A 14761-nucleotide genomic window follows, 5' to 3' on the forward strand; every position below is an offset into this window, starting at 1 on the left:
TGAATTTCTGGCAGTTTCCTGTTGATATACTGCTGCAGCCACTTTTGAATGATTTTCAGCCAAATTTTGCTTGCATGTGATATTAATGATATTGTTCTATAATTTCCGAATTGGGTTGGATCGCCTTTCATGGGAATAGGCATAAATATGGATCTCTTCCAGTCAGTAAGCTAGGAAGCTGTCTTCCATATTTCTTGTCATAGATGAGTGAGCACTTCCAGTGCTGCATCTGCTTGTTGAAACATCTCAGTTGATATTCTGTCAATTCCTGGAGCCTCGTTTTTTGCAAATGCCTTCATTGCAGCTTGAACTTCTTCCTTCAGTACTATCAGTTCCTGATCATACGCTACCTCTGAAATGGTTGAACGTTGACTAACATTTTTGGTATAATGACCTTATGAATAGCAGCAGAGCATATGTCTCCCTATATAGTCAGTTAGAAAAGTCCTTCCAGTCCTACCTAAGAAACATTTCTGAAATCTGTTCTTGATTCTTCTTTCCGACTGCCACTGTTTGAGCTCAAGTCCTTTTCACCATGATACCGGTTACTAACCGATGTCCCTAAATCCAATATTTCCCTTTCCAAAGTCCTGCTACTACTAACTAGGTCTTTTTCTAAAACATGTATCTGACCATGACGTGTCTTAGTATAAAAATTCTTCACTTGTTATATTATAAAGAGTAATATTTAATAAGTGCGTACATAAATGTTACCATGTTTGAACCTGAAAAACCATATTACTTAGCAGCCATTCAATATAGCACCAACATACCTTTCTAATGTTATCTCAAAATGCATACTCCCTCCAAAAAAAAGCCCATTGCTGTCTAGTTGATTGTGACTCATAGCGACCCTATAGTGCAGAGTATAACTGCTCCATAGGGTTTCCAAGGAGTGCCTGGTGGATTCAAACTATTGACCTTTTGGTTAGCAACCAAGCTCTTAACCACTACACCACCAGGGCTCCCTATACAAAGTATGTTACTCTAACCAACCTGGAATACTTGTTGGTCCCTGAACACACCTTACGTTCTCCATCAGATCATTAAATGCATTCCATAAAAGAGGTAGAATTCTCAGAGTTATTCCAGAACAAATTTACTCTTTTCCATATGTACAACACTGCTTATAGCCCCACAAGCTCCTGAAATTGAGCTTCCTATTCTTTCTGTAGAACGAGGCACATGCTTTTGCTATTCTCTCTTGGCATCCTTTTGGCCTAGTGGTCATCCCAAGAATAATAGCGACACTCTCACCATCCCAGTTCAGACACATCAGATTAGCAAGTTTCAATTTTCAGCACTTCCCAAACACTAGTCTACACAGGAGTCACGGCAGAACATCCTAAAATACAGATTTCTAGGCCATATTCCCAGAAATTATAATTGGAATGGGGTCCAAGGATCTGTATTTTAAACAAGCTCAGCAGATGATGCCGAGGCTCAATGAAGTGTGGAAATCAATGGTTTGAATTAGCTGGATGACCGATAGAGCCAGGATGAATACCAAGACTGGCTTAATAACTGGGTTCCCCATTGGAGCACAGCAATTCAGAACTACAAGTAAAAGTTGGCTGGGAGTTAGGGGGGTGGTGATGAGGGAATGAGGAAGAAAATTGAAGCCATCAAAATTCTTCTAAAACCCCAGAGATGACAACGTTTTAGCTGGGCCTGATAAATAAAAAATAGCCTCTCTTATCTGGCTTCATGATATGGAAATATCGTTAATGAGACATTTGTAGAAGTGCCACAGAGTTGCTAAAGGACCATGTCTGTGGTCCTTAAATTCTAAAATAGGAGTACGAGGCTTCTATGTGTTCTGTCTTATACAAATGCCAGAGTCACTAACATGGGTACCTGGCATTTCTAAAGGATCCTAGTTACATTTCTTACAAATTAGGCTAATACTGCTTGAAACCACTTCAAACAGCAATTCATTACTTCACAATTTTCCTGGTTTTAAATAGCATCAATTCTAACAATTTACCAACCCTCACTGATTAGTCTAACTTGACAGCTGGTTGAACTGGCAGCAGATACAGCCACCATGGTGGTGCTTGATGACAAACACCAACGCTGTTGAGTGCCCAGCTTGTCAAGAGTGGATAGAAAAGCAGTGCTGCCGAGGTGGCCCTAGTGGCCACCATGGACTCACATTTCACATACTTCCAACTGGCTAATTCGGTAGGCATCAGCTCTTGAAACTGCTTTAGATGCCACTGAGAGCTCCTAGTTTCTGTGATATAGATTTCTCTGTAATTATCTAAGGATTTGTGATTCTGTCATTTGTTGATAGCCAGCTTTTGCTACGACTTTTCTGGACTTCAGTTTTTGTTTTATTTATTTATGTTTGTGAAGTAGCAATAATATCCATTTACCTCTATCCATTGTTAAAGATGACCAGAGAAACCAATGAAGTGTATCTGTGAATGAGTGAGTGAGTGAATGAGTGAGTGAGTGAGGAGTGAGTGAGTGAGGAGTGAGTGACTGAGTGACTGAGTTTTTGAGGACTGCTGAGAAGTGAATGGCATGGCCATGGAGTAAGGGGAAGTAGAGTGAGCTCTATAAGATGTCATTACATCTTCAGCAAGAAAAACGAGAGTAAAGCACACCAGCCACACAGAGCTGGTAAAGGGATAAAATGTGTTAAAAGAACAGCAGAAAGAAGAATACCTGTAGCAGCAGAGTAAATTAAGTCCAGGATTCTTCTTTCTTCACCCCAGTTCCGAGCCGCCATCAGAGCCAGTGAGGGGACACTAAAAATAAGATACAGAAAAAGACTGAAGAATTGGGATGGGATGAGAGTAAGGAGGAAAAAACTGGGAAAGTGAGATGGGAAAGAAAAAACCTTCCACTTGGGCAATCGGACAACAGGAAGAGAGGGGAAAAAAACTCTTCAGCTTCTGGGAATTATAACTAGGTTTTCAAAGAAAGTTTTTTGTTTGTCTTTTTTGTTGTTGCTTGTTGCATTGTTTTTGTTTTTAAGTCCAAATATTTTAGTATCACCTGCCTGAGACTATAAAATTAAATATGCAATTATGATGTTTGAACCCTCAGCCTACTTACTTTGCCAAGTCCTGCCTTTGACCAGATTTTCCTTCTAAAATGTTTCTGGGGAACATTAAAATAATTCACAAATCTGCTGTCTGCTCCTTGCCACCCCAGCCAGCTGTCCGGCTCTGTTCACTGCATTTCCTTACCCTGCAGCGGTTCCCTCTCTTCCTCCTCAGAGTGGCTTACCTCAGGCTGCTGCTGCTTGGCCCATTCCCCTGAACCTTCCCTATTCTCCCTCCTAGCATCTTCCCTAAATTCTCACAGTGGAAGCAGAGAAAAATTGCAACTTTTAAGGAAACTTTGCAAAAGGCATGGAGATAAAAATAACACCTATCCATCACTAGGAGCATCTGTGCTCTGAGGACACACACCTAAGCCTGCCCTTAGGGTCCTTTAACAGTTTACAGCCCTGACTGGCCCCTCATCGGCCAACTCTGCCTCAAAGCTGAAGCCAACACGGCCCCTACCCCAACTGGGAGATCTCCAGGCATTGCTGTGTCTAATCACCCTACTGTTAAAGGACTCCAGGGAAAGCAGAAATGGTTTGCTACCAATCTCAGTCTAAGGCCCTGCTCCTGATTGCTCACTTCTTGCTTTAGGATTGATGTCTCAATGGGAAGATTCTACTCAAGGGAAACTCTGACCCGCAGGCTGAGGTGTCAGCTTACTTGTTTTCTCCCAAATGATATCAATGTACAACATCATGGAAAATTTTAATAAATCCAAGGGTAGGCAATAACCTCAAGGTAGACCAAGCCAAACACATACACATCCCCACAAGAACAAGCACAGCGATCTAAGCCTTTGTTCTTCTCAGCCTTAGATAATTTAGTCTCTGTTGACTCTCTCTCTCTGTCTCTGTTACTGTCTTACCTGTTGGGTACTGACTTTAGGCTGAGACCCTGACAATATATGGGCTTGAGATACATCTACCATATTACCCAGTTTTCACCCATTATCCTCCAGCATAATTTTAAATGGATGCTCTTATATTTTCAAAGGTTTCTCAATTTGGACAATAGATTTTATGGTCACCCTAAATTCAGGGGGGTTAATCAATACAATGAAACAAGGCATATTAACAAAGGGCCTTATCATCATTTCCCTAGACTGTCTTACAAGCCTGTCATCAAAAATAATCTGCCTCCACTCTTAGCTGCAATTTAAATGTTTAACAAATATTACTATTATTAAGGTACTTGGATTGTTTTAGAAACTGTGCATATAATATTTAAAAAAACAAATAAAGTTATGACTTTCACAAAGCCTGCATTCTAGTGGACCAAAAGATCTTTTTAAGGCAAAAATCTTGTCATGACACTGCCTTACCAAAAATCTGTTAAAAGTTCCTATTGTTTGCATACCGAAGTCCAAATTACTTTTACCCTAGCCCCCAAGACTTTCTGCCCCATTCTCTCCCCCAAGTTTTTTCTAATATTTCCCTTAATGTAAGTCACACTAGACCAACAATATCCCACATTCCTCAGAGCCTTTCACACCTCAATACTCTGTTTGTGTTCTTTACCCTTTTCAGCATATCCGTACTCTATTTTTTCTCTTTTGGAAACATCTACTTCTCTTTCAAACTTTAACTCAATGTCATTTAGTTTCTATAGCTTTCCCTGAGCCTTGAAAGCAGAATTAATCACTCTTTTTTATCTGTGAGCCCAAAGCAGTTTATAAACACATTTGTTGTAGCACATATCACATCATGCTTTTGTTAATATGTTTATGGGTCTTTCTCTCCCACTAGACTGTGAGCTCTTCAAAGGCAGGGACCATATTGTCCCTGTGTTGCATATGGCAAGAATATCCAAGTTGCTCTGTAAGTATCTGTTGAATTTCATTAAAAAGTTGAGAACATCGATATGTTTAAACAAAATTTTTACAAGAATTTTTGATAAAAGGCTTGAAAGAAGAGCAGAGGGGCATGTTCAGTAATATGCAGTGGTTTCCAAAGAGGACTGGAAAAATCTAAAAGTTTTATGAATGCAACACAAATGACAGAGAATTCCAAAGAACAAAAGTGAGAAGAATATTTACTATACTCATATTAAACATAAATAAGTTATAAGACCACTCCTTGTGTTGGAGTCATATAAAATCTGAAATATGCCATGACATTACATGCTAACACAAACCTGCATTTCTTCTCTATGACTAGGTGAGGGAAAATAGAATAGAACAGAATAAAACACCAAAAGGAACAATGCAAGGTTACTCACACAGTCCCCTACAAGTCAAACAGGATAAAAGTAAGACCAAGCATGGTGGTGTATTTTCCAGTTCTCATTACAGATGATGGTCTGAGCAAATAATTTTACCCCCTTTCCTGAAAAATTCCATTATATGGGAATAAAAATAATATATACAAAAGAAAAATCTACAACGTTGTTAGAAAGAAGGAATGGGTTGAAGTGTTAGATTAAAGTTCAAAGACTTTCTGAGAGATAGGCAGTGATTTGAATCTAGACGTTAGACAAAACAGTCCCAAGAGAATAACAACAAAGGTATGGGACATATTTTCTAGGAGTCCTGAGGAACTCTGCAGAAGGACCGCCTGCAGCCTGGGCCAAGCATTCAACTTCACTTGTCTTGTTTTGGTTACAGCATTACAGCCCCAGGTTATGTCTATACACATTTTTTTTAATAGTGGAAAGAAGGGACAGAAACCAAGAAAAGGATCAAAGCAAACCCCAAAATAACTTTGGAACCTTTACATATAGATGCATAAAAAATAGACAGAGATTACTAAATACTTGAAATGAAAAAAAAGAACAAACTATCAATTTGTATGTCTTTAAATTTTATATAAATGATATGCTGTTCCAAAATTTACTGTTTTTACTCAATATTTTGTTCTAAATACCCATTTGATTCATCATATTTCAGATCAACCATCTTACCAGGTCTTAGATCTTGGTCAAGTTGTCTGACTCTGATACATCATAAATTTTTTTATGAACTGATGTTATACATCTAAAATGTTTATAACGATGCCTATGAATAGTTTATACTCAATAAAGGCTATTTACTATTATTTTCACCATTATTTCAATCATTTGTATGACTGCACAACTATTTATGTGTCCATTCTTCTTTGACAAACTTTTTTAAAGATATTCAATATTTTATTTGTGAAAAAAAAATCCTGCAACAGATACACATGTACATGTCTCCTGTGTATATGTGTGGGAATGTCATAGCTGAAAGTGAATTGTTGGATTAAAGAATGTGATAGATCATCACAGTAACAGCCCTCAAAGAATCATGTCTCCCTTGACCCATGCCCTTGTATCAACTTCTCCTACACTGACTCTAGGTTTGTCTATGTGACTTCTTTGGCCAATAAGGAATTGTCAGGAGATAATCCTTTATGGGTTTCTCACATGTCTGCATATCTTTTATTTATGTTGAAAAAATGTTTTATTGTGCTTTAAGTGAAAGTTTAAAAATCAAGTCAGTCTCTCATATAAAAATTTATATACACCTTGCTATATACTCCTAGTTGCTCTTCCCCTAGTAAGACAGCACACTTCTCTCCACCTGGTATTTCCATGTCCATTCAGCCAGCTTCTGTCCCCCTCTGTCTTCTTGTCTCCACTCCAGACAGAAGCTGCCTACATAGTCTCATGTGTCTATTTGAGCCAAGAAGCTCACTCTACACTAGTATCATTTTCTATCCCATAGTCTAGTCCAATCCCTGTCTGAAGAGCTGGCTTTGGGAATGGTTCCAGCCTCAGGCTAACAGAAGGTCTGGGGACCATGACCTCCGGGGTCCTAGTCTCCGACCATTAAGCCTGGTCTTTTTACTAGAATTCGAGGTCTGCATCCCACTGCTTTCCTACTCATTCGGGGGTTCTCTGTTGTGTACCCTGTCAGGGCAGTCATCATTTGTAGCCGGGCACCGTCTAGTTGTTCTGGTCTCAGGCTGATGTAGTCTCTGGTTTATGTGGCCCTTCTGTTTCTTTGGGTCATAATTACCTTGTGTCTTTGGTGTTCTTCATTCTCCTTTGTTCCAGGAGGGTTGAGACCAATTGATGCATCTTAGATGGTCGCTTGCTACCATTTAAAACCCCAGATGCCACTCAGCACAGTGGGATGCAGAATGTTTTCTTAATAGATTTAATTATCCCAGTTGACCTAGATGTCCCCTGAAACCATAGTCCCCAAACCCTTGCCCCTGCTACTCTGGCCTTCAAAGCTTTTGGTTGTATTTGGGAAACTTCTTTGCTTTTGATTTAGTCCTGTTGTGTTGCCCTCTCCTGTATTGAGTGTTGTCTTCCCCTTCACCTAAAATAGTTCTTGTCTACTATCTAATTAGTGACTACCCTTTGCCCTCCCCACTCTCGTAAACATCAAAGAATATTTTCTTCAAGTCATCATCATTTTATTAAGCAAGGTTGTGTCATCTGCATATCACAGGTTGTTAATAAGTCTTCCTCCAATCCTGATGCCACGTTCTTCATATAGTCCAACTTCTCAGATTATTTGTTCAGCATTACAGATTGAATAAGTGAGGTGAAAAAAATACAACCCTGATGAACACATTTTCCAATTTTAAGCCATGCATGTATCCCCTTGTTCTGTTCAAACAACTGCCTCTTGATCCATGTACACTTTCCGCATGAGCACAATTAGCGTTCTGGAGTTCCCAAACTTTGTAATGTTATACATCATTTGTTATGATCCACACAGTAAAATGTCCTTACTAAGTTGATAAAACACAGATAGATAAACATCTTTTTGGTATTCTTTGCTCCATCTAACATCAGCAGTGATATTCCTCAGTCTATGCTCCCTTATTAATCTGCCTTGAATTTCTGACAGTTCCCTGTCAATATACAGCTGCAGTAGTTTTTTAAATTATCTACAGGAAAATCTTGCTAGCATGTAATATTGATGATATTATTCAATAATTTCCACATCCCATTTGATCACCTTTCTTTGGAATGAGCACAAATATGGATTTCTTCCAGTGAGTTGGCCAGATAGCTGTTTTCCAAATTTCTTAACATAGATGACTAGCATTTCAACATTGCATTGGTTTATTGAAGAATCTCAGTTGGTATTCCACCAATTCCTGGAGTTTTATTTTTCACCAATGCCTTCAGTAAAGCTTAAATTTCTTCCTTCAATACCAGCAGTTCTTGATCATATGCTACCTATTGAAATGATTGAATACTGACCAATTTTTTTTTGGTACAGTGACTGTGTATTTCTTCAATCTTCTTTATTTAATTACTATTTTTTTAAATTTTGGTGAAAGTATACACAGCCAAAGGTACACCATTTCATCAATTTCTACATGTATAATTCAGTGACATTGGTTACATTCTTCAGATTATGCTACCATTCTCACTATTTTTTTCATATTATTCCACCATCATTGTCTTAAACTTACAGCTACCTAAGCTCCCATTCCACCTTTCGAGTTGCCATTGTTGATTTAATCTCACACAGACAATTACCTAAAAGATCACAGTGCTCAAAGCAGATGTAGTTTACTAATTAAAATAAGTTATTTTTTCGTTCAAAAAACAATTCAGTGTATAGTTTTGATCGAAGATTTCAAATTTAAAGATTATCTCAGGGCAATAGCTTCAGGGGCTCAACTAGCCTCAGTGGCTCCAGAAAGTCTGCATGGACTACAGATGTAGTCAATTTGATTCCTGTGGGAACTCTGGTGGCATAGTGGTTAAATGCTACAGCTGCTAACCAAAAGATTAGCAGTTCAAATCCACCAGGTGCTCCTTGGAAATTCTTTGGGGCAGTTCTACTCTGTCCTACAGTATTACTATGAGTCAGAATCAATGGCAGTGAGTTTGGTCCTTTTTTTTTTTTTTTAAATAATCTCTACAGTGAGGTCCATGCATATAATCATTTATTGTGCTGTTGAAAAAAAAGTATTTCCAATAAATAAGTCATTGGTCTTGCAAAATTCTACCATGTGATCTCCAGTACTACTTCTATCATCAGTTTGTATTTTCCAACTACTAACCCTTATTCTTTGTTTTCAGTTTTCTCATTCCAATCACCCATACTTATCAATGCAGCTTGATTTCATATTTGATTAGTTTCAAATTGAAACAGGTCATAAAAATCTTCAATTTCATCTTTGGTGTTTGTGGTTGATGTGTAAATTTGAATAATAGTCATATTAAATGGTCTTCTTTGTAGGCATATGGATATTAACACATAACTGACCACATGATACTTCCGGAGAGACGTTGAAATGTTCTTTTTAAGCATGAATGCAACATCGTTCCTCTTCAATTTGTTATTCTTGGCATAGCAGATGGTGTGATTGTCATATTCAGAATAGTCAATAACAGTCCATTACAGCTCTGTAAAGTCTATTGATCTTCAAGCATTCCCTTTCATTTTTTTTTTTTAATTTTTATTGTGCTTTAAGTGAACATTTACAAATCAAGTCAGACTCTCACACAGAAACTTATATACACCTTGCTACATACTCCCAATTGCTCTCCCCCTAATAAGATAGCCCGCTCCCTCCCTCCAACCACCCTTTTCATGTCCATTTCGCCAGCTTCTGACCCCTTCTACTCTCTCATCTCTCCTCCAGGTAGGAGATGCCAACATAGTCTCAAGTGTCCACCTGATCCAAGAAGCTCACTCCTCACCAGCATCCGTCTCCAACCCATTGTCCAGTCCAATCCCTGTCTGAAGAGTTGGCTTTGCAAATGGTTCCTGTCCTGGGCCAACAGAAGGTCTAAGGGCCATGACCACCAGGGTCCTTCTAGTCTCAGTCAGACCATTAAGTCTGGTCATTTTACGAGAATTTGGGGTCTGCATCCCACTGCTCTCCTGCTCCCTCAGGGGTTCTCTCTTGTGTTCCCTGTCAGAGCAGTCATCATTTGTAGCCAGGCACCATCTAGTTCTCCTGGTCTCAGGCTGATGTTGTCTCTGGCTTATGTGGCTCTTTCTGTCTCTTGGGCTCATAATTACCTTGTGTCTTTGGTGCTCTTCATTCTCCTTTGCTCCAGGGGGGTTGAGATCAATTGATGCATCTTAGATGGCCTCTTGCTAGCGTTTAAGACTTCAGACGCCACTCTCCGAAGTGGGATGCAGGATCTTTTCTTAATAGATTTTATTACACCAATTGACTTAAATGTCCCCTGATACCATGATCCCCAACCCCCCGCCCCTGCTATGCTGGCCTTTGAAGCATTCAGTTTATGCATCAAACTTCTTTGCTTTTGCTTTAGTCCAGTTGCACTGACCTCACCTGTATTGTGTGTTGTCTTTCCCTTCACCTAAAGTAGTTTTTATCTACTGTCTAATTAGTGAATTTCCCATTCCCACTCTCCCTCCCGCCCCTTTCTCATGTCCATCAAAGGATATTTTCTTCTCTGTTTAAACTGTTTCTTGAGTTCTTATAATAGTGGTCTTTTACAATATTTGCCCTTTTGCAACTGACTAATTTCACTCAGCATAATGCCTTCCAGATTCCTCCATGTTATGAAATATTTCACAGATTCATCACTGTTCTTTATCGATAAGTAGTATTCCATTGTGTGAATATACCACAATTGATTACCCATTCATCCATGGGTGGGCACCTTGTTTGCTTCCATCTTTTTGCTATTGTAAACGGTGCTACAATAAACATGGGTATGCACATGTCTGTTCATGTTAAGGCTCTTATGTCTCTAGGATATATTCCAAGGAGTGGGATTCCTGGATCGTTTGGTAGTTCTATTTCTAGCTTTTTAAGGAAACGCCAAATCCATTTCCAAAGTGGTTGTACCATTTTACATTCCCACCAGCAGTGTATAAGTGTTCCAATCTCTCCATAGCCTCTTCAACAATTATTATTTTGGGTTTTTTGGATTAATGCCAGCCTTGTTGGAGTGAGATGAAATCTCATTGTAGGTTTGATTTGCATTTCTCTAATGGCTAATGATTGTGCACATTTCCTCATGTATCTGTTAGCTACCTGAATGTCTTCTTCAGGGAAGTGTCTGTTCATATCTTTTGCACATTTTTAATTCGGTTATTTGTCTTTTCGTAGCTGAGTTTTTTAAGTATCACGCAGATTTTAGAGATCAGGCGCTGATCGGAAATCTCATAGCTAAAAACTTTTTCCCAGTCTGTAGGTAGTTTTTTTACTCTTTTGGTGAAGTCTTTGGATGAGCACAGGTGTTTGATTTTTAGGAGCTCCCAGTTATCTAGTTTTTCTTCTACATTTTTACTAATGTTTTATATACTGTTTATGTCATATATTAGGGCTCCTAACATTGTCCCTATTTTTTCTCCCACGGCCTTTATCATTTTTGATTTTATATTTAGGTCTTTGATCCATTTTGAGCTCATTTTTTGCATGGAGTGAGGTATGGGTCTTGTTTCATTATTTTGCAGATGGATATCCAGTTATGCCAGCACCATTTGTTAAAAAGACTGTCCTTTCCCCATTTAACTGTTTAGGGCCCTTTGTCAAATATCAACTGCTCATATGTGGAGGGATTTATGTCTGTGTTCTCAATTCTGTTCCATTGGTCTATGTATCTGTTGTTGTACGAGTACCAGGCTGTTTTGACTACTGTGGCAGTACAATAGTTTCTAAAATCAGGTAAAGTAAGGCATCCCACTTTGTTCTTCTTTTTCGGTAATGCTTTACTTATCTGGGGCCTCTTGCACTTCCATATGAAGTTGGTGATTTGTTTCTCCATCTCGTTAAAAAATGTCATTGGGATTTGGATCAGAATTACATTAAATCTGTAGATCGTTTTTGGTAGAATAGACATTTTTATAATGTTAAGTCTTCCTATCCACTAGCAAGGTATGTGTTTCCACTTATGTAGGTCTTTTTTGATTTCTTGCAGAAGTGTTTTGTAGTTTTCTTTGTAAGTCTTTTACATCTCTGGTAAGATTTATTCCTAAGTATTTTATCTTCTTGGGGGCTACTGTAAATGGTATTGATTTGGTGATTTCCTCTTCGATGTTTTTTTTTTTGGTGTAGAGGAATCCAACTGATTTTTTATGTTTATCATGTATCCTGATACTCTGCTGAACTCTTCTATCAGTTTCAGTAGTTTTCTTGAGGATTCCTTAGGGTTTTCTGTGTATAAGATCATGTCATCTGCAAATAGGGATACTTTTACTTCTTTCTTGCCAATCTGGATGCCCTTTCTTTCTTTTTTTTTTTTAATTAACTTTTATTAAGCTTCAAGTGAACGTTTACAAATCCAATCAGTCTGTCACATATATGTTTACATACATGTTACTCCGTACTCCCATCTGTTCTTCCCCTATTGAGTCAGCCCTTTCAGTCTCTCCTTTCGTTACAATTTTGCCAGCTTCCCTCTCTCTCTATCCTCCCATCCCCCCTCCAGACAAGAGTTGCCAACACACTCTCAAGTGTCCACCTGATATAATTAGCTCACTCTTCGTCAGCATCTCTCTCCCACCCGCTGACCAGTCCCTTTCATGTCTGATGAGTTGTCTTCGGGATGGTTCCTGTCCTGTGCCGACAGAAGGTCTGGGGACCATGGCCCCCGGGATTCCTCTAGTCTCAGTCAGACCATTAAGTATGGTCTTTTTATGAGAATTTAGGGTCTGCATCCCACTGATCTCCTGTTCCCTCAGGAGTTCTCTGTTGTGCTCCCTGTCAGGGCAGTCATTGATTGTGGCCGGGCAAGAACTAGTTCTTCTGGTCTCAGGATGATGTAGGTCTCTGGTTCATGTGGCCCTTTCTGTCTCTTGGGCTCCTAGTTGTGCCCTTTATTTCTTTATCTTGCCTAATTGCTCTGGCTAGGACCTCCAGCACAATGTTGAATAAGTGTGGTGATAAAGGGCATACTTGTCTCGTTCTCAATCTCAAGCGAAATGCTTTCAGGCTCTCTCCATTTAGGGTGATGTTGGCTATTGGCTTTGTATAAATGCCCTTTATTATGTTGAGGAATTTTCCTTCTATTCCTATTTCGGTGACAGTTTTTATAATGAATGGGTGTTGATATTGGTCAAATGCTTTTTCTTCATCAATTGATAAAATCATGTGATTCTTGTCTTTTGTTTTTACATGACGGATTACATTAATTGTTTTTCTAATGTTGAACCATCCCTGCATATCTGCTATGAAACCCACTTGGTCATGGAGAATTATTTTTTTGATATGTTGTTGAATTCTATTGGCCAAAATTTTGTTGATGGTTTTTGCATCTGTGTTCATGAGGGATATAGGTCTGTAATTTTTTTTTTTTTTTGCTGTCTTTACCTGGTTTGGGTATTAGGGATATGGTGGCTTCATAGAACGAGGTGGGGGGTATTCCGTCCTTTTTTTATGCTCTGAAATACCTTTAGTAGTAGTAGTGTTAACTCTTCTCTGAAAGTTTGGTAGAACTCCGTAGTGAAGCAGTCCAGGCCAGAGCTTTTTTCTTTTTTTCTTGGGAGTTTTTAAATTACCTTTTCAATTTCTTCTTTTGTTATGGTTTTATTCAGTTGTTCTACCTCTGTTTGTGTTAGTTTAGGTAGGTAGTGTCTTTCTAGAAATTCATCCATTTCTTCTAGGTTTTCAAATTTGTTAGAGTACAATTTTTCATAGTAATCTGATATGATTCTTTTAATTTCAGTTTGGTCTGTTGTAATAACGCCCATCTCATTTCTTTTTCAGGTTATTTGCTTCCTCTCCTTTTTTTTTTTTTTTTTTTTTTTGTCTGTTTGGCCAATGGTTTATCAATTTTGTGGATTTTTTCAAAGAACGAGCTTTTGGTCTTCTTAATTCTTTCAATTGTTTTTTGTTTTCTGTTTCATTTAGTTCTGCTCTAATTTTTATTATTTGTTTTCTTCTGGTGCCTCAGGGTTTCTTTTGTTGTTCTCTATTTCTTCAAGTTGTAGGGGTAATTCTTTCATTTTGGCCCTTTCTTCTTTTTGTATGTGTGCATTTAGTGATATAAATTGACCTCTGAGCACTGCTTTTGCTGTGTTCCAGAGGTTTTGATAGGAAGTGTTTTTGTTCTCGTTGCATTCTATGAATTTCTTTATTCCCTCCTTAATGTCTCCTACAATCCAGTATTTTTTTGAGCAGGGTATTGTTCAGATTCCAAGTGTTTGATTTCTTTTTCCTGCTTTTTCTGTTATTGATTTCCACTTTCATGGCCTTACGTTCAGAGAAGGTGCTTTGTAATGTTTCAATGTTTTGGATTCTGCTAAGCCTTGCTTTATGACCTAATATGTGGTCTATTCTAGAGAATGTTCCATGTACACTAGAAAAGAAAGCATACTTGGTTGCTGTTGGGTGGAGTGTTCTGTATATGTCCATGTGGTCAATTTGGTTGACTGTGGCATTTAGATCTTCCGTGTCTTTATTGAGCTTCTTTCTGGATGTCCTGTCCTTCACCAAAAGTGGTGTGTTGAATCTCCTACTATTATTGTGGAGCTGTCCATCTCACTTTTCAATGTTGATACAGTTTGTTTTATGTATCTTGCAGCCCTGTCACTTGGTGCATAAATATTTAATATGGTTTTATCTTCTTGGTATATTGTCCCTTTAATCATTAGTGTCCTTTCTCATCCTTTCTGATGGATTTAACTTTAAAGTCTATTTTGTCAGAAATTAATATTGCCACTCCTGCTCTTTTTTGATTGTTGTTTACTTGATATATTTTTCCATCCTCTGAGTTTTAGTTTGTTTGTGTCTTTAAGTATAAGGCGTGTCTCTTGTATGCAGCATATAGACGGATTGTGT

This window comes from Elephas maximus, chromosome 1 (genome assembly GCF_024166365.1).
Source record: "Elephas maximus indicus isolate mEleMax1 chromosome 1, mEleMax1 primary haplotype, whole genome shotgun sequence".
Classification (NCBI taxonomy): Eukaryota; Metazoa; Chordata; class Mammalia; order Proboscidea; family Elephantidae; genus Elephas; species Elephas maximus.